Source organism: Paroedura picta, chromosome 6 (assembly GCF_049243985.1).
Source record: "Paroedura picta isolate Pp20150507F chromosome 6, Ppicta_v3.0, whole genome shotgun sequence".
Lineage (NCBI taxonomy): Eukaryota > Metazoa > Chordata > Lepidosauria > Squamata > Gekkonidae > Paroedura > Paroedura picta.
Window position 1 is genome coordinate 99,659,529 of NC_135374.1, and position 21,750 is coordinate 99,681,278.

General features: G+C 43.3%; 1 long non-coding RNA gene across 1 annotated transcript in view; it reads left to right on the plus strand.

Annotated features, from left to right (window-relative positions):
- Positions 1–21,750, plus strand: part of LOC143840385 (uncharacterized) — a 234,091-nt gene that overhangs the window by 63,369 nt on the left and 148,972 nt on the right. The gene's annotated exons all lie outside the window — the stretch shown is intronic.

Sequence of the window (21,750 nt, forward strand, 5' to 3'; positions counted from 1 at the left end):
GGGATACAGTTTGTTCATCTTTAAGGCACTATCAGGCTTCTGTTCTATCATGGAATGAATAAATAGGAAAATTCAAAAGTGTATTGACTGCTTAAGGTTATCTTTTTGAAAGTCAAAGAGGAAAGAATTTCCTGTTTAGTTCAAGGAACTTTACTTAAAAATTCCCCTCTCGGGTTTGTTTCAAGATTTCCCAGAGCACAAGATGTGTGTATATGCATGAACCAAGTAGCCTCAATAAGGTTGAGAGAACTCTGTTAATTGTAGCTATACCCAATGAAAAACATTTGTGAAGTGTTAAGAGTGATTCAAGAGCCTCTTGTGGCGCAGACTGGTAAGGCAGCAGACATGCAGACTGAAAGCTCTGCCCATGAGGCTGGGAGTTCGATCCCAGCAGCCGGCTCAAGGTTGACTCACCCTTCCATCCTTCCAAGGTCGGTAAAATGAGTACCCAGCTTGCTTGCTGGGGGGTAAACGGTAACGACTGGGGAAGGTACTGGCAAACCACCCCGTACTGTCTGCCATGAAAACGCTAGAGGGCGACCCCCCAAGGGTCAGACATGACCTGGTGCTTGCACAGGGGATACCTTCACCTTTAAGAGTGATTCACATATGTTACACGGGTGCTGTCTGATGTGGCAATTTCAGTTGCTGGAGGCATCTGGTTGCTTCTCACAGCCATTGCTGGAGTTAGAACAGCAGCCACCTAAAAGGAGCTCCCTTAACTTGTCCACATCACCTGAAGAGTGACATGCTTCATCAGCTCAAACAGATTGGTGATCCCTGACCCCAAAGGAGTCTGCCTGGCCTCAACAAGAGCCAGGGTCTTTTTGACGGTGGCCCCAACCTGGTGGAAGGAGCTCCCCAATGAGATCAATGAAAAGGACTGGAGATGTTTAAAAAAAATGAATGCTGAGAATTCAGAGAACCTGTTATACATGTTGTTACAACAATATAATGAGGTAATGATATTCCAGTGCTAATTTAAATAAAACATTTAAAAGCTCCTCCCTGGGGTCAGGGGAGGGGAGGAACTGGCTGCTGTGAGGACAAGAATCAGGGGAAATGTCTGCCATGTTTCTAGGAAACCCACTTTCACAGCAGCTGTCCAGGCTTTGTTGCAATATTTCCCAGAAGTTCAGAGCAAAGTGGGTCTCAGTAAAAGTGGAGAATATCTGGGATGTTCCAGGAGATGCATGGATACACCATGATGCTAAGGGGAAGCAGGAATAAAGCAACTCCTTATCAACAGCATTGAACCCAGGGCAGATAACCTGTGCAGAGATGGTGGTGTCTGTTGTATCAAGCAAAAAAATGGGGAGAGGAGTTGCATTTCCTCCTGCAGCTTGGCCTGAACCCAGGACTGTTTCCCTCACCCACCATGGCTACTTTCCAACATCGTACATACGTATGCAGATATTATTGTGGTATCAGTTGTCAATGGCTCCCATTCACTTTTATGGTGCAAGGTAAGCAGGCTTCCATGGATAAGATTTTGGGAGATGGCTAGCCGCTCCCAAATGGAGAGTTGTGGCTAGCAGCATTTCTCAAGTCATGTCTTTTGGCTGCCATTTACACCCCTAGGTTAAAAAGCTTCACTTAGGGGATTAAAATATTTTAGAACTAGAAGCTGTGTGGGCTAGCTTCTTTTGAGTGGAACAAAGTTTGAGTCCAGTGGCACTTGTAGCACCAACAAATAAGCTTTCGCGTGCATGCATGCTGCTTCAGATACATTGAAACAGACTCCCCCAAGCCCTACATATAGGTCAGATAGAGGGTGGGGGAGGCCTAGTTGTTAGGATGGTCTAGTTAGAGTCAAGATGTATAAATAATTGAGCAATAAGTATAGTTGGGATTGGATTAAAACAATTGGTAAGAACTTTGAATAGCAGCAAATTAGCATACAAATAAAAGAGTTAATAAACAAATGTGAGAACTATGTTTTAATCCAATAGCACCTTTAAGATCAACAAAATTTAATTCTGTTTGACTTAGCATTCCTTTTTCAAATACATTGAAACAGACTTCTTCAGCAATTACATATAGGTGTGTGTGTGTGGGGGGGGGGGGGGTTAGTTGCCAGGAAGGCCTGTACCACCTAACCCCTCCTACCTATATCTAAGTTTTGAGGAAGTCTGTTTTAATGTATCTGAAGATGTGTGTATGTACAGCAAAACTTATATCCAGCATTAAACTTAAAGGGGCTGCTGGACTCAAACTTTGCTCTTTTGCAGGGGTTGCCAAACTATGGCTCTCCATATGCCCATAGACCACAATTACCAATTTTCCTCTAGTTTTTATCATCTACCCACTTGTTTCTGTCTTCTTTTGAGTGGGACTTCAAAGGGTGAGAATGCTATGTATCAGTCAGTGCACAGATATGCGCTGAACAGTCACCTCCTTGGCCAGGAGATTTTGCAGCCCTCTGTCTGCAATTCAGGGCTCTGGGGGGAAAAAACCCTGCCTGTCAGAATGATGGGCATTTTGTAAGTGATCAACAAAACATTATACAGTGCGAGCAATTACGCTAAGCCTTTGGCACCCAGTATGCGAAGTGTCAGGCTTCATTGAAGACTAATAACTGTGTTGTTTTATTATAGCCACTTATCCATGGAAAGATATATGGTAATCCCTAGTTCATAAACTTGGGACAAAGCTGTGACTGAGAGCCAGGCAGATGAGATTTCTAGATACTGCAGGAGAGACTAAGCATAGACATACTCTGGAAATATGTGTAATGGGATTTGGAGACCTACTGGCACAAGGACAGGGGCTGAACTGGGAAAAAGCCATTCATTATTCCTTTTGGCCATTGATAGTGGAAACAAAAATGTCTGGGAATGCCACTGCATATTCATGCACAACATTTTCAAAAGTCAAGGGAACATGGTACTGATTTTCTTAGTGTTCTTTCCAATACCGTTGTTTTGGTTTCCATCGACTTGTGCAATAAGCATTTCTAAATATTTTGCTATCATTCTAATCATGCAATGTTTGTAGGTCTGTAGTGCTATGATTCTTGCTGGGCAGTAAGCTCCATGGAACACGTAGAGTACATTGAGGATGCAAATAGTCATAGGATCAATTTGTAAAAACATTAAGAATCTTCTAGGTGTTGTACGGCAACTGCAAATCAACAATTTGACAAACTATAAAGGTTATTTCATTATTATTTTTTATTAAATGTATAGAACACCCCCTCTGTAGATAGGCTTGGGACAGTTTACAACACATCAATGTCTAGTTAAAATGCAATAAAATGGTAAAAGCAATAATACCCAATTGCTCCATTATCCCACATCTCATCCATTTGTTAAGTGGTGGGATATTCTGGAGAAGGAAGGAGGGAGGCCCATATGATTTTTTTACCCAGTCTGGCCTCAACTGTATGCCTAGTGAAATAGTGCCATTTTACAAGCCCTGCAGAACTTAAGTCATTCCATCATTACCTAGACTTCGACTGGCAACTGATTCTACCAGGCTGAAGCCAAGGGCACAAATGCTCTGACTCTGGTTGAGGCCAGCTGTACTTTTGAGCCAGGGATCACCAACATGTTGGTATTGGAAGGTCATAATATTCTTCTTATGGGGTCATGAAAAAAGGAAGGGGAAAGAAAAGAGGAATTTGGACCGACAGTTTCTCATGATATGTATGGGCAAGCCACTTCTAAATGGGGAAAATGAAATCAGTAACAGGCTAAGGAAAATGACAGAAGATCCATTTGCAACTCTGTTTTGGAGGGAACCAAAGCCATGTTTTGACTAAACTTGTACACTATGATTTGCCATCTGTATGGCTGGATCCTGCCTAAGGTTGCTAACCTCCTGGTGGGGCTTGGAAGTCTCCTGGAATTAAAACCAATTTTTAGACTAAAGAGATCAGTTCCTCTGGAGAAAATGGGTAGACTCCATTATAACCAATCGAGGTCCCTCCCCTTCCCCAACCTTGGTTCCACCTCCAAAAGTCCTGGGAGCTCAGAGTTGGCAATTCTAGCAGGCCAGAAGGGATTCCTATCCATGGAACATGACTTCTTCCTTCTCACTCCTGCTGCAGCTGAGATGCTGTTCTTGGGAGATAGACGTTCTCCAAGAATAGCTTGGGGGAAGTCAGTAGTTTGCTGCAGGAGAGAGTAATGGGCGAAGATCACATCCTTTCTTTCTCACATAAATCTTTTAGGTAAAATCCCTTTGTGAGTGCAGGAGGGTATGAAGGACAGGGGGAGGAGGAAGTAAGTTTGTGGCTGTCTTATAATTGTCAGTCATGATTTGGTGTTGCTTTGAAACGAATCCAATTTGTTGCCCTCAAGTTGCAGCCGACATATGGTGGGGTTTTCATGGCAAGAGACATTCAGAGGTGGTTTGCCATTGGCTGGCTTTGCATAGCGATCCTGGACTTCCTTGGCGATCTCCCATCCAAGTACTAAGTAGGGTAGACAATGCTTAGCTTCTGAGAGCAGGGCACCGCAAGGGGAACTGAATACTGGACAAGTAGGCAAGGTATCTGTAAACTGCTCCCGTGGAGCGGTAAAAATAAAACAGTAAGGGCATTGTGGGCAGAGAAAGGGGCGGGGCGAGTCCGTGATAAAAACTCAGAGGGCCCAATTGGGAGGAGGAGATGCTTATGGAAGGAATTATGGGAGGGGAACCAGTGGATGGGAGGAGGGTTAAGCACTCTTTCCCTGCCTGCAAGGAACAGAACTATCCTAGATCTGCTATGCAAAAAAGAAGTAGCGGTTCTGAAACCCTGAAGATGGAAATATAGAAGAATATGGATCCCTTAACACAACACCCCCAACAAATTAAATTCAAGCAGTCAAAAATGTGAAATTTTGCCAGATTTGAAATTTAGGTTCAATTATGTTTAGTTGCTTTGATGGTTGGTGAAAGGATGGAGCCTTCCTGGCATCAAAGATACATGTTTCTGAAGATATGTTATATATAACTGATGAAGATACTTTGAAAAGAAGGTTCCTTTGGGTATTTATGATCTTTCAGAATCTAGCATTAGAAGCGCAGCTGTGGACTGCTGTTGGCACTAAAACAGTTTATAACATAATTGTGTTTCCATCAAGAAAGAAAAATTGGTCACAGTGTTACGCCTCCTTCTCCCCTTGTATGGTAAGAGTCCTAGCTCTAAGTGTGTATTGCATACAATCTATATATAGTACAAAAGGGATAACACATTCTGAGCCAAAGTGGGCCAAGAACTCTGTCTCCAGATGATGTTTTTGTATAAAATGACCCATGAAGGCAAACTCTAAATCATGGCTATTGACATTTGTTATTTTTTGGGGGAAAATTATGTAATTGATATAACATGCATAAACAAAGAATACTAATTTTTATCACATTGTGTGTATGAGAACATATATTTCCACTACCCAGGAATTAAAGTCATCATAACCATACATGTACTCTTGAACATGGTCTTATATTTAAAAGAAATCTGGATTTGTTATATATGTATTACATTCTTGAGTGAAAATACATCTTGCTGTCTGCTTCAACATTCAAGGGTGCCATAAAAGTTTGCAGTCATAAAAGTAATAAATACAAAAAAGGTAAAATCATTGAAGCCGCCATATAACAAGAGTAGCAGTAAGCATAAAAATAAGACTCTCAAAAATAGCAAAAGTAAAAAACAAAAACAAAAAGCAGGAAAATAATGGCTTGGATCCTACTTAGAACTTCTGCAATGGTGGTGGTGGTGGTGGTGGTGGGAGGAGCCATTTTGGCTGATTCTTGCCTTGTTCAGGAGACCTCTGATTCTCCCTCCACAAGCTATGCGTGAGGACCCCTTGACCCCACAGGAGAAACATTTCAGGAAAGGTGTGTATTGCCATGGATGGGATGGGGGTCAATTAAAATTACTTTCCTTGAAGATCTGGAAATTTCAGGTGAGATCCGAGCCACTATCTCTCCCCAGATCAAAGGCCCTTGAAAACAAATAGATCGTAACACTGACCGTTTACACACTGGGAACTTCACTGCCCCACCCCCCTGTCAGGAGCACAAATCGGGGGCAGATAAGGCACACTGGGCCAAATGCTCCCCCGTGTGGGTGCAGGAAGAGGTGGGACAACCTGCAACAAATAAAACTCCAGCCTGCAGCTCAGCATGAAACCTCCAGTGCATAAACGGTCACTGTGAAGACTAAGAGGATCAGATGAGCAGCAGATGCTGATACCCCTCCTCAAATAATGCAAATTTATGGGCATCATGTCAGATCTCACACCTTGGGCAGCTTCATAGTTGTTGGACATTTTGTTCCTACCTAGTTCTGGCTTTAAAGAGTCAACACAATCCCTTTTTGTTGGTGCCAGAAAAACATCCAGTGCGGCTGATACAACACTGGCCATAATGTTTCCTTGTGGTCAGAAATTTTGTGGTGAGGGGTGCTGAAGAGACACGGGTGAGGAACACCATTTTCTGAATTCCCAGCCTGCTGTGTTCTTTTAAAGTTAGCCCCTTTTGACATGAAAATAAAAAGAGGGAAGTCATATATCTCTGCAGTGAAAAGGCTGGAGGCCACTGGAAGTGGAAAGATCTGGACTTTTCCTCCCAAATGCAGGCCACCTTGGCTTTGCTATAGTCTTTCCCAAAACATCATGGCAAAGCAGGTTTGGGAAAGATCGTGGGAAAGAGATGGCAAATCCAGAAGGTGCACAGAAGCACCACAGAGGTCGTGAAGAAATGGGGGGAAAGCCTATTTCCAAATAGCATCCAAGTCGGGTCACATCACCCATGTGTAAATGACCCTGAATTCAGCAGCCCTGTCATGGGATTTCAGGCTTCCTCCTTCATTTCCAAGAATGTCCTTGAAAGCAAGATGTTTCATTTCAAGGGGAATGTCCCAGCTAATTAAATTATGCAGCAAAGGACACTAACCAGAATCTTTGTTGCTCTCACTTTTAATATGCTCCTTCTCAGGGTTTCATGGCTCTGGACACTCATCCGTCATACTTCCCTTATGAGAAAGAAGGGGGGATGATCAAAGAGAACAAGAGAATCTAGCAGGGGAGATAAGCTTGGACACCATAACACTGAAGAATGCAATGTTTGGAATAGTTTCTGGCACTCAGTGATATGGACAGCTAGTTTGAAGAGGAGGGGAAGAACCCCCTATCAGTTGTGATACAATTTGAAAGACATTCTCCCAGAAAAAAACATTTGAGTGGGAAGATGAGTGTGGGAGCATGCTATAGTCAGGGGACAAAAACAGGCATGACTTGAGATGCGAAGTTGCCATCACCTTCACCTGAACTGGGATCCTGCCAGATGACATATCAGGACTATCAGAGCCCTCACAACATACCCAATAAATGCCCTCGCCATCTCATGTTAACTGGGTAATGCACTGATTTTCCATTTATGTATAAATCCCATTCACGTGTCCAGAACCATCTGCATTCCTTTCCTGCCTAGGCTTTGGTTTTTACACGTATATTTTAAATTAGCCTTCGTTTTTTTTAATCTGTTTCCGTAACTCTCATTTAAAGTGCTAGCTGCCTTGGTAGCTCTGACTGGGCAGAAAGGCTAGAATCCCAATTTTGTAAATAAATATTGTGTTCCCTAAATGTGCTGCAGTTGGACTCGTATATGATGTCAACAGAATGTAAGCATAGCATCTTCAGAAGGCTAAGGAAGATCTGGGGCTAGATCTCCTGGCACCCGAACAGCCTTCAGAGAGGGAAGAGTTTATCAATATGATAATGATAGATTGAGGAGATGGAGTTGCGAGGAGATGGACTCCCCAATATGTTATTTGCTGAAATGTGGCTGCAAAACAGAGCTGTTCCATGAGGTGAGGAAGTTTATAAGCTTTGGGTAAAAGTCTATAATATTGTAGCCATGTGGAATCTTATAATTTAAATGAAGAGAACAGGCTTTTCAAGAACAATGGGGCTCTTATCTGATCTACCTAAGAAAATAAGTTAAAAGGGGATTGAAACGGGGTATCAAGTGTATCAAACGAAGAACATAATCTTTTTCTTTCTGTATTAATAATGTAGATTATTTGCATTGTATTATCTTTAAATATTACAAAAGGGGAATCGCTACCCATTTGTGATGGTCCATGTGGGAACGAATGACATGTCCCTGAATACCATCGCTCCTATTAAAAAAAGACTATCAAGATCTGGGGAGGAAGCTCAAGCAAATGGGGGCACAAGTGGTATTCTCTTCAATCTTGCCTGTCAAGGGAAGAGGAATGCGTCGGGAGAGGAAGATAATGGAGGTGAATCACTGGCTGCGTAGTTGGTGCCGGCAGGAGAGATTTGGTTTCTGGGATCATGGGATAGGCTTTCTTGAGGAAGGCCTACTAGCACCTGATGGACTGCACTTATCGAAACTGGGGAAGAATGTGTTTGGCAGGAACCTGGGGAGATTCATCAGGAGAGCTTTAAACTAAAGCCACTAGGGGAAGGAGACGATCAACATAGGGAGTGTATGGAAGGAAAACGATCGGAGGCAGCCCAACCGGCAAGGCCAGTTCATAGGGAACCAAAAGTAAAAGGATTCAGATGTCTTTATACTAACGCCCGAAGCATGGGCAATAAAAAGGAAGAGCTGGGACTTCTCATGCTGATGGAAAGGTATGATCTAGTAGGCATCACAGAAACTTGGTGGAATGATTCTCATGACTGGAATGTAATGGTGGATGGATATGAACTGTTCAGAAAAAACAGAATAGATAGAAGAGGTGGAGGAGTGGCACTGTATGTGAGGAAAGGGCTTACCTGTCAGGAAATTCTAGTAAAGGAGAGCATATCTACAGTGGAAAGCATCTGGGTGAAAATAAGCGAGGGGAAAACAAACAGTGTGGTGGTTGGTGTCTGCTACCGACCGCCTGACCAATGAGAAGATGTGGATGCTGCGCTTTGTGAGCAGCTTGAGAAAATATCCAAGCGGCAGGACCTTGTCATCATGGGTGACTTCAATTTCCCAGATGTGTGCTGGGAAACAAATTCTGCGAAGCGTCCTCAGTCATGCAACTTTCTGACCTGCCTGGCTGACAATTTCATTTATCAAATGGTAGATGAACCCACAAGAGGTTCAGCCATACTGGACTTAATACTGACCAACAGTCAAGAGTTGGTGGATGAGGTGAAGGAGGTGGGGACCCTAGGGGGAAGTGACCATGTCCTCATAGAATTCCTTTTGAGATGGGGAGCCAAGGAAGCTTGTAGCCAGACGCGGATGTTGGATTTTCGTAGGGCAAACTTTAATAAACTCAGAGACATGATGAGTGTCATACCATGGACGAGAATGCTGGAAGGGAAGGGAGCATGTGAAGGGTGGGTGCTACTCAAACAAGAGCTATTGCATGCTCAATCAATGACTATCCCAGAAAGACGAAAACACTGCAGAAGCTCTAAGAAGCCTATTTGAACAGAGAACTTCAAGAGGAACTAAGAAAGAAAAGGAAAATATTCAGGAAATGGAGGGAAGGACAGAGCTTTAAAGAAGAGTACCTACAGGTTACTAGACACTGTAGATCAATGATCAGAAAGGCCAAAGCTGAGAGTGAGCTAAGATTGACCAGGGAAGCCCATTGTAACAAGAAAAGATTTTTCAGTTATGTGAGGAGCAAACGTAAAGTAAAGGAGGCAACAGGCCCACTGTTGGGTGCGGATGGACAAACTCTAATGGAAGATGCAGAGAAAGCAGAAAGGCTTAGTGCCTATTTTACATCTGTTTTTTCCCACAGGTCAAAGTGTTTAGGCACATCTAGAGATGGCCGTAGCCAAAGGATAGTGTCTGGGTGGAAGGTTAACATGGATAGAGAGGTTGTCGAGAGGCATTTAGCTGCACTGGATGAGTTCAAATCCCCTGGTCTGGATGAAATGCACCCGAGAGTACTCAAAGAACTTTCCAGAGAACTTTCACAGCCCTTGTCCATCATCTTCGGAACCTCTTTAAGGACTGGAGATGTCCCGGAGGACTGGAAGAGAGCAAACGTTATTCCAATCTTCAAAAAAGGGAGGAAGGATGACCCGGGAAACTACAGACCAGTGAGTCTGACCTCTGTTGTGGGGAAGATAATAGAGCAGATATTAAAGGGAGCAATCTGCAAACATCTGGAGGACAATTTGGTGATCCAAGGAAGTCAGCATGGATTTGTCTCCAAAAGGTCTTGCCAGACCAACCTGGTTTCCTTTTTTGACCAAGTAACAGGTTTGCTGGATCGGGGAAATTCGGTTGATGTCATTTACTTGGATTTTAGTAAAGCTTTTGACAAGGTTCCCCATGATGTTCTGATGGATAAATTGAAGGACTGCAATCTGGATTTTCAGATAGTTAGGTGGATAGGGAATTGGTTAGAGTACCGCACTCAAAGAGTTGTTGTCAATGGTGTTTCATCAGACTGGAGAGAGGTGAGTAGCGGGGTACCTCAGGGCTCGGTGCTCGGCCCGGTACTTTTTAACATATTTATTAATGATCTAAATGAGGGGGTGGAGGGACTACTCATCAAGTTTGCAGATGACACCAAATTGGGAGGACTGGAAAATACTCCGGAAGATAGAGACAGAGTTCAACGAGATCTGAACACAATGGAAAAATGGGCAAATGAGAACAAGATGCAATTTAATAAAGATAAGTGTAAAGTTCTGCATCTGGGTCAGAAAAATGAAAAGCATGCCTACTGGATGGGGGATACGCTTCTAGGTAACACTGTATGTGAACGAGACCTTTGGGTACTTGTGGATTGTAAGCTAAACATGAGCAGGCAGTGTGATGCAGCGGTAAAAAAGGCCATTTTGGGCTGTATCAACAGGGGCATCACATCAAAATCACAAGATGTCATAGTCCCATTGTATACGGCACTGGTCAGACCACACTTGGAGTACTGTGTGCAGTTCTGGAGGCCTCATGTCATGAAGGACGTAGATAAAATTGAAAGGATACAGAGGAGAGCGACGAAGATGATCTGGGGCCAAGGGACCAAGCCCTATGAAGATAGGTTGAGGGACTTGGGAATGTTCAGCCTGGAGAAAAGGAGGTTGGGAGGGGACATGATTGTTGTTGTTGTTATGTGCGAAGTCGTGTCCGACCCATCGCGACCCCATGGACAATGATCCTCCAGGCCTTCCTGTCCTCTACCATTCCCCGGAGTCCATTTAAGTTTGCACCTACTGCTTCAGTGACTCCATCCAGCCACCTCATTCTCTGTCGTCCCCTTCTTCTTTTGCCCTCGATCGCTCCCAGCATTAGGCTCTTCTCCAGGGAGTCCTTCCTTCTCATGAGGTGGTCAAAGTATTTGAGTTTCATCTTTAGGATCTGGCCTTCTAAAGAGCAGTCAGGGTTGATCTCCTCTAGGACTGACCAGTTTGTTCGCCTTGCAGTCCAAGGGACTCGCAAGAGTCTTCTCCAGCACCAGAGTTCAAAAGCCTAAATTCTTTGACGCTCGGCCTTCCTTATGGTCCAACTTTCACAGCCATACATTGCAACTGGGAAGACCATAGCCTTGACTAAACGCACTTTTGTTGGCAGGGTGATGTCTCTGCTTTTTAGGATGCTGTCTAGATTTGCCATAGCTTTCCTCCCCAGGAGCAAGTGTCTTTTAATTTCTTTGCTGCAGTCCCCATCTGTAGTGATCTTGGAGCCCAGGAAAATAAAATCTGTCACTATCTCCATTTCTTCCCCATCTATTTGCCAGGAATTGAGAGGGCCGGCTGCCATGATCTTTGTTTTCTTGATGTTGAGTTTCAAGCCAACTTTTGCACTCTCCTCCTTCACCCGCATCAACAGGCTCTTTAGTTCCTCTTCACTTTCTGCCATTAGAGTGGTATCATCTGCATATCTGAGGTTGTTGATATTTCTCCCTGCAATCTTGATCCCAATTTGTGACTCCTCTAATCCCGCATTTCTCATGATGTGCTCTGCATACAAGTTAAATAGGCAAGGTGACAGTATACAGCCTTGCCGAACTCCTTTCTCAATTTTGAACCAGTCAGTGATTCCATGTTCAGTTCTCACTGTTGCTTCTTGACCTGCATATAAATTTCTCAAGAGACAATAAGATGCTCTGGTATTCCCATCTCTTTAAGAACTTGCCACAATTTGTTGTGCTCCACACAATCAAAGGCTTTAGCATAGTCAATGAAGCAGAAGTAGACGTTCTTCTGGTACTCCCTAGCTGTCTCCATGATCCAGCGTATGTTGGCAATTTGATCTCTAGTTCCTCTGCCTCTTCGAAACCCTGCCTGTACTTCTGTAAGTTCTCGGTCCACATATTGCTGGAGCCTAGCTTGTAGGATTTTGAGCATAACTTTGCTAGCATGAGAAATTAGTGCAATGGTGCGGTAGTTTGAACATTCTTTGGCATTGCCCTTCTTTGGGATTGGAATGTAAACTGACCTTTTCCAATCCTGTGGCCATTGTTGAGTTTTCCAAATTTGCTGGCATATTGAGCGTAGCACTTTTACTGCATCGTCCTTTAAGATTTTGAATAGTTCAACTGGAATACTGTCACCACCACTAGCTTTATTGTTGCTCAGATTTCCTAAGGCCCATTTGACTTCACATTCCAGGATGTCTGGCTCCAGGTCAGTATAGCCCTCTTTAAGTATTTTAAAGGTTGTCACTTGGAGGAGGGCCGGATGCTGTTTCTGTTGGCTGCAGAGGAGAGGACACGCAGCAATGGGTTTAAACTTCAAGTACAATGATATAAGCTAGATATCAGGAAAAAATTTTTCACAGTCAGAGTAGTTCAGCAGTGGAATAGGCTGCCTAAGGAGGTGGTGAGCTCCCCCTCACTGGCAGTCTTCAAGCAAAGGTTGGATACACACTTTTCTTGGATGCTTTAGGATGCTTAGGGCTAATCCTGCGTTGAGTAGGGGGTTGGACTAGATGGCCTGTATGGCCCCTTCCAACTCTATAATTCTATGATTCTATGATTCTAAATTAATCAGGGGTTCTGAGCCAATAGCTTGCAGCCATGGCTGGCTACATTGTTCTCTGTATATATATATGTTGGGGTTTTCGGGGGGGGGGTTAGCTGAGTTAAATATTGGTACTTTCGGTATCATGTACTATCCCAATTAAAGAGCTGCAACGATTCTAGTGTTATATGGTTCTTGAACCCATATATTTAACAGAGGCAATTTTTATATTAATGTTAAAATGTTTTTATTGTTAATACTTGTTTTTACATCTGTTGTCAACTGCTCTGAGCCAATCAAGAAAGGGTGATATATAAATTCAATATTTATGTATTTTATTTATTTAATAATAGAGAAGAGCTAGAGATCAAGATAGCCGGTGGGGTGAGTAGTAGTTTTTGATCAGAAGACTAGGGGTTAAGGGTCAATCCTGTTATCATCACTTCTTCAACCAAATCAGGTATACTACCCCAATGTCTTTTAAAAAGGGCTGTGAGGGTATCCAGTCTCTCCTGTCATGTCTGCTTCCTTGAATCTCTCTTTCCCTTGTAGAGCAGCTGGTTGGGAGAAAGGCCTGGGGCAGGCTGGGCATGTGATTTTTCTCTTTTGTCTCTGACTGTTCCCTAGGGTTGACAGCTGTGCCTTGGGAAATACCTGGAGATGTTGGCGGTGGGGCCTAAAGAGGATGGGGCTTGGGACTCTTCCAAAGCAGCCATTCCCCCCCCCCCCAAGGGGATTAATTTCTATTCCTGGAAATCAGTTGTAACAGTGGGGGATTTCCAGCTACTAGCTAAAGGTTATAGAATACACCAGAAATTACTGTGCTAGAAATCTCTGTACAAACAATCCATACACATTCAACAAGGTTATTTTTCAGTCAGTCAGTCAATAACCTTTTATTGGCATAAAATATGTATAAGACATATAAAAATAGGGTTTAAAACAAAATAATAAAATAGGCTATGGGGTTACATAACCAAACAGATCTTAAAATGATTAAATAAACTATAAAAGATAAAATAGAAGGTAGGCAGCATATTATAAAAGCATCTTAGTTAAAACTCTGGCAACTAAAATGGTTACCTCTGGGTCTTTGTCAGGGAGCAGAAATTGCAAGGGTTCTTTTTACAAAACATATTATATTAAGAAAATGTTTAGGGGATTTTTAGTCACAATGCAAAATAAAGTGGTTATAAATGAAATCCTGCACATAGGCATCCAAGTAAATTTTACAATGGGTCATTCTGAAGCATCAAGGAGGAGAGATGATCTTTTGAGTTACAAACTATGTGAATATTATGAAGAACTCTTCTAAGGCATTGTAGATGTGAGGTCCTTTCCTTTGAGCACCATTCAAACATTGTTCCTTTTTGGTTTCTTGAGTCCGCTGAGGAAGCAGAAGTCTGGCAAAACTAAGTGTGACGGATCTTCATGTGGATTACAAAGTGACATTTAAGCCCTCATTTATAACCACTTTATTGTATATTGTGACTAAAAATCTTCTGAAAATTTCTGAATCTTTTATTTATTGATTTATTATTAGAAGATTTCTATACCACCCTCCCATGCGGCTCAGGGTGGTTCATAGAATCATAGAATTGGAAGGGGCCATACATAGAGTTGGAAGGGTTAACATACAACATTGCAGGGGTAACACATAGAACAGTCTGAACATATAACACTGTCACAAAATAACACATCAGCAACAATCCAACAGTGAATCTAAATCAACAGAACTCCTATGGCTTTGGTCAGTGGTAATATAACAACATAACAACATATAACAACAATTACAACTTAGACAAACCCCCCAAGGAGGTCAGGCCGGTTTAGGTCATGGAAGGGGTGTCTGAGGGGGGACCCGTGGATGATGTTGGGTCGATCTGACTCAAGCACATGCCTGGTGGAGGAGCTCCTTTTTGCAGGCCCTGTGGAATTGTGGAAGTTCAGGAAGGGCCCTATTCTCTTCAGGGAACCCACCAAGTGGGGGCCAGGACAGAGAAAGCTCTGGCCCTTGTTGAGGACCGCCCCGCTTCTTTGGGGCCAGGGATCACCAGCCGGTTGGAGGTGGCAGAGCGTAGTACTCTTTTTGAGGAATGTGTATGGATTGTTAATACAGGGCTTTCTAGCACAGAGTTATCTCCACACACTGTGCAACCCCCTAGTTTTTGTTACTACCTGGAGGTTGGTAATCCTAATGTACCCCTAACCCTCCTTTCAGGTTGTATTGTGGGAAATCAGAGTTTGTAAATCTCTCTTGCTTGGACTGAGGAGGTTGACTATAATCCTAAATCCCGTGAATACAAGATTTACTCATACAGTTTCCTCCTAGCTTTCTGTACTGAGGAAGAAAAACGCTAGTAACATCTAACTAGTAACTGCATGCTGAGCCACACGTAAGCATGTTCTGTACCTACAGCAGCGTGTGCCTAAGCTGTTTTTAACACCCCTCTCCCTGAGTTAATCCCTTTCTAGCAAGCGGTAATAATACTATAATTGTTGCCTTGCCCAATCCTGCCTATTTGGTACTGACATTACCCCTGACCAAAAAAAGAAAGAAAACAAAACGGTTCTTAAAAATGCATTGCACTATGGAAAACACATGCTGTAAAAGTCAGGGCAGTATAGTGGTTAATGTGTCAGACTCGGACCTGGAAGACTTGAGTTCAGATTATCAGATATGAAGCTTGCTGGGTGACTTTGAGCCAGTTCTCTCAGAAGAAGAAGAAGAGTTGGTTTTTTATACCCTTCTCTTCACTGCCTGAAGGAACCTCAAAGTGGCTTACCATTGCCTTCCCTTCCTTTCCCCAAAACAGGCACCCTGTGAGGTAGGTGGGCTGAGAGAGTTCTGAGAGAGACTGCTCTGTGAAAACAGCTCTAGGGCTGTGACTAGCCCAAGGTCACCCCCCCTGGCTGCATGTGGAGGAGTGGGGAATCAAACCTGACTCGCCAGATTAGAAGCTGCTGTTCTTAACCACTACATCAGTCTGACCTGCCTCAGTTGTATGCATCCTGCAACTGGGGCTCACTTGCAAATCCATATTTATTTATTTGGAAATGCATACATCTCCAAAGTTTGTAATAAAAATAATCACAATACAAATGTAAAATAGTCAACTGCCATGTAAATTACCCAAAAAGTCCTTTAAAGCAATAAATTGGGAAGAAAGGCAGCATGGTATAGTCTGATCTCGTTAAATCTCAGAAGCTAAGCAGGGTCGATACATGGAAGGGAGACTACCAAGGAAGGCTCTGCAGAGGAAGGCCATGGCAACCCACCTCTGCCTCTCACTTGCCTTGACAGCCCCTTACTAGAGTCTCCATAATTTGACTATCCCTTGACAGCACTTCACACACAAAGTAATCAATCAGATGAAGAATAGGTGGATTTTTTGTACCCTGCTTTTTACTACCTGAAGGAGTCTCAAAGAAGCTTACAATTGCCATTCCTTCCTCTCCCCACAACAGACATCCTGTGAGGTAGGTGAGGCTGAGAGAGTTCTGAGAGAACTATGACTGGCCCAAGGTCACCCAGCTGACTGCATGTGGAGGAGTGGGGAATCAAACCCAGTTCTCCCCATTAGAGGCCGCCACTCTTAACCACTACACCAAACCCTGCAAATATTTTGCAAGCCAATCACCATAATGTAAATCAATAATTTGTCCAAGAGTCTGAACTAAAGTTTTCCAGAACCTCCACGAAACTTGTCTATGTTCATGAATGACTGTCCCCTCTTTTGCATGTAGAAGAAGAAGAGTTGGTTCTTATATGCCGCTTTTCTCTACCTGAAGGAGGCTCAAAGCGGCTTACATTCACCTTCCTTTTCCTCTCCCCACAACAGGCACCCTGTGAAGTGAGTGAGGCTGAGAGAGCTCTGATATCACTGTTCGGTCAGAACAGCTTTATCAGTGCTGTGGCAAGCCCAAGGTCACCCAGCTGGCTGCATGTGGGGGAGTGCAGAATCGAACCCAGCTCACCAGATTAGAAGTCCGCACTCCTAACCACTACACCAAACTGGCTCCATGTAGAATATGTAGTTGGAATGCAATGAGTTGGTGCTTAGGAAGGTAATAGAAAGAAACTCAGTTTATGCTGGTAAGATCATTTTTTCTATTTGTACTGGGTAGTTTCTAACTGAAAAGAGTTCTAGTTCCCCACGACTTCCAAATCATTCTTCAGTTGCAACAACCTGATGGAGGAACATCGATTAAACAAATGCTGTGAAAATACATCGAACATCTGTCTTAATGGGTTTGTTGGCTGTAGTGTTTGAAATTACTCAAAGGCTTAATCCCAGCACAGAGAGCTCTCTTCATGTCTTAGGTATTGCGTGTTGTCTGGAATGACGACTGGACGCAGGATCAAGGAATGCAAGTTTCAACTCAAAGAGGGAGTTGGGTGAGGTTTAGAAAATTGGAAACATAAACAACAGCAACACAGCTGTGCTGAAGGAGCTTAAGCATCTGGTTAACTCAGTGCAATTTGGTGGGCTGATGTTGAAACCTTGTCTTTTGTTTGCACCCTGTTACTTTCCTTCCCCATGGACCAAAATCAATGCTGAGAAAAACACGTGGATAGCTGACTTAAGTGGAACCACTTGTCAAAGGTTATTTAGTCTTATAATTTTATCACATCCAATAGTTGAGAACCAGTTTTTCATGTCGCTCAGTGGTTTTGAATTAAAACAGTCCTGGAGAACATGGCCCCGAACTAAGCATCTCCGACAAAGTTGAAACATCAGAGCACCACTGCAGAACAAAAGATTTCCACCAACATTTCTCTTCAAGGGCCATTCCGCACAACTGCCAATGTAGCTAATTCTGAGCGCTATCAAAAAGTGCTACAATTAATAGCGACAGGTCTCGGTAACGCACACGGCCGTTTTTCTCGGAAAAAAGGCTCTCCCACTAGCGCTGTTCTCATAATGCACAAGTCCCCAGTCTCGGAGGAATCGCAACAAAGGAGGCGATATTTTTCCATGCTTCCTCCCACCCCTGGCCGTCAATCAGCCAATGAACTGTTGTATTTGTGCTTCCCTTTAAAAACTGTTTTTTAAAAACCTGTAGCAACACATATTTATTCATTCGATGTATCAGAAATACCTTTTTCACTGGTGTAGAGGCTGGCGCTTAATCGTTTACACACTCTTAAAGTTAAAAAAAATCCCCCTTCCCCGGTGCAATTTCTGGCCCAAATTACGGGCAGTGTTGAACAGGGGGCTGTATTATGCTCGGAAACTTTACAGACAATTGCTTGTGGAGGGATTTCAGCCGAAGAAGCATCACTTATTTGTTGCTTTTGTATGGCAATCACAACGCTGGAAGCTCGGGTGCGAAAGGTTAGGGAGGGACATTCTTGCTACCGCTATATCGAGAACACACATGTTATTTTCGGATGTGTTGCAGGTTATTCTCAAGATTCTAGCAGGGGAATCCACTTTTGTGGATTTTGTGGATTCCCCGAAAAGCGCTACAATTAAGCGATTTTTGTGGGAGTGTTGCAGGAGTGTTGCAGATTGTGTACAACATTGTGTGTAATGTAAAAAAAATAGCGTTACACAATGGTAAGACTTCAGCAACATTAACGCTGTGCGGAATGGACCCAAGAGTTGCTGGTCTTTGACCATGATAAAGGTCTGTTGTGTCTGTAGTTCTGCTGATGTCCAAATGAGGTCTGAGGCAGGACTGTATGCCTGCATGATAAATTACCAGGATCCGGGTTGCTGGATCCAGTTGGTTTTAAGTGAAACTGACCAATAGTGCTCACTGGCAGGAAGATCTATTGTTGGGCTTTTGTATATAAGTTGGGCTTGTCTGTGGGGTTCTTTGTTTCAGCTCTGGTTCTTGTTCCATCATGCTGGGGTCACAATCAAGAGCTGAAATGTACTCCCCATGTCCTGGTCTCTGAACCCACACAGATCTAACAAGGTCTATCTACATCTCTCCTGCAGCTCAACTTTGCATTTTTTCCTCTAAAAAGCGACAGGAATGACCCCAGCTCAAGTTAGCACCACTTCAGTAAGCATGTGCCAGTATGCTGCTTCTGCTTTCTGCTGTTAAATAATGTGTCCAGTAATTTTAACTTAACCAAGTGAGATTCCAACCTTTAGGCACTGCCCCCAGGCATTTCCCCTCGGCTCTAATCAGTGTGATTGCAATATGCACTGAACCTTGGCATCCTTTCCAAGTATTCTCTGCAACACCCCTCCCAACTTCTGACTGGGAGAAAAAGACTCAGCCCGTTATTGCTCTACTCATGTGACAAAGAGTGTTTAATGCTCCAAAATGTAAACCCTGAAGCACTCGTTGGTCTCTAAGGGGCTACTGCAATTGAATCCAATTGTTCCTCTGCAGGCCAACCCTACTACCTTCTGAAGCATTTTTTGGGGCAGCTGCCTTAGCGTTCTCTCTTTGCCATCAAGTCACCGCTTATTTATGGTGACCCCCGTGGTGTTTTCAAGTCAAAAGATGTTCAGAGGTGGTTGGCCACTGCCTGCCTCTGTGTCATGGCCCAGAACTTCCCCAATGATTCCCTATCAAGATAGTTATCAGGGAAACCCTGCTTAGCTTCCAAGATCTGACTTGATTAGGCCAGCTTAGGCTATCCAATCAGGACTTAGTCTTTTCCAGCACCCCCTTAAATACAGATATTTTAAAAGTACTGCAGGAAGAGTTGGATTTGTGTTGCCCAAGGTGACTAACAATGATTAACACATGAAATGGCCTTGTGCTGTATCAGACCCGCCCCCCCCCATCTGTGTTCTCCAGTCTGATGGGATCTCAGGGAGAGGGTTTTTACCATCACTGATTACCTGATCTTTTAACTAGAAAATGATGAATAAGAAGGGTTGATTCTTAGATGCCGTTTTTCTCTTCCCGAAGGAGGCTCAAAACGCCTTACAGTCACCTTCCCTTTCCTCTCCCCACAACAGACACCCTGTGAGAGAGGTGAGACTGAAAGAGCCCTGATGTCAGAGCAGCTTTATCAGTGCTGTGGCAAGCCCAAGGTCACCCAGCTGGTTGCATGTGGAGGAGGAGCAGGGAATCAAACTTGGCTCATCAGATTAGAAGTTCGTACTCCTAACCACTACACCAAGCTGGCTCTCTCAGAAGTAGCTGATGAAGAGGAGAGGGGGCAGTGGGTAACTGTGGAGTTCAACTGTAATTCCAGGTCTCCTGTGCCCACCTGGAAGCTGGCAACCACAGCTACCACGTGCAAAATAGTATACCTCTAGGGACTACCATTTTGTAACTTCTCAGTGTTGTAGCTGCTCAAACTAGTCAGGTGTAGCTAATTTTACTTCTGTTCTAATCTTGTCTAGTTCAAATTTTAGTTTTGTTATAGCTATTCCAGCTACTCAGGTGTAGCTAATTTTAGTTTAGGCTCAGAGGTTCTTAGTTAGTTTTATTGCAGGACAGGAAGGGTTAAACAAAGGGTCAAACAAAGAACACTGATTAAAACTGAGATTACAGAGCAAGATTAAGCTACAATATCCCTTTTAAACTTTTACCGCTATCCATTAAAGTGCTAACATCAGAGGCAAGGAATAGTGAGTTTGCTATCTAAATCATGCACAGGTTTTAGAATAGAAAAAGGAAAAACAAAGCAAAAAAACTGCAGCCATGGTTTAAATACAGGTAGAGTTTTAAAAAGGGGGTACAATTTTAAACTAAATTTAACAATTTAAGCTAATTCTCACATTCTTTAAGGAAGGGGGTTTTCTCCCCTACAACGGTTAGATACTGCCTGCTACTGCTGCGTCTACTCAGCTAGAGTCCCCTTTAATCCAAAACTAGAAGGGCTAAATTAACAATTTAAATTATATTAGCATTTGAAGTAAAAAGCCTGGGAAGGAAAGGTGCTCCCTTTCAGAAATGCTTATTGTTAATCAATCCTTCTTTATTGGTTAGTTCCCAATCAGTGTGATTGGCTTCAGTGAGGTGTGGAGGTTTGGTCTAAGCAATTTATTGAGGGCTCCTAGCCACAGGTTCTAGCTCTGTGAAGTAGCTTTCCATTGCCAAAGTGTCTGGAACAAAGGAATAAACAGGTGAGTTTTTCCTTTTGCACCAAGGAACCAGCCCTGGGGAGGGGGGACTCTTAGTAGTTGGTGATTTGCTCCTTAGGCATGTGGATAAGATGGGGTGCAAACCTCTGTACTAACTGCATGGTGATGCAGGGTCTAGATCAGCCTTTCTCAGCTTTTTTTACACTTGAGAAACCTCTGAAAAATTCTTCAAGAAACCCCAGAAGTGGAGCAATTGTGCAGAATACGGTTGGGAAGCATGGTTGTATACATGCCCACCTGGACCTCCTCTTCTTCCCACCCTCTGCAGGCCATATATGACCATTTATGGTTGTATCACCTGATAAACATTTAACAAATTAAAATAATTAACTCCCACTCATATGGGAAACCCTTCCAGGGTAGTCAAGAAGCCCCATGTTTTCATGAAGCCCTGGTTGAGAAAAACTGGTCTAGATAGACTGGTAGGGAGTGCTGGGGAACAGCCAGTGATTGTAGTACAAGTTGACACCAGCTATGTGGGGAAATGCAGTTGTGTGGTCCGAGACAAAAAAATTAGGTTACTAGGTAGGAGAATGAAATCTAATTAGCCTTCTCAGAAGTGCTGCCTGTTCCAGGCACAGGGCCAGCTAGACAGGCACAAATTAGGAGCCTCAATGTATGGATGAGATGGTGATCTAGGGAGGAAGGGTTTTCTAGGCACTTTGAACCAAACAGCTAAGCAGTAGAGAGTGTCTTATCCTTCACACTTTGGAACACTTTAAACTACTGTTTCTGCTCTTCCTGTGAATGTTTGTGAATGTTTGTGGCAGCTTTTCAGTTCACAAACTTGGCTTCACAAA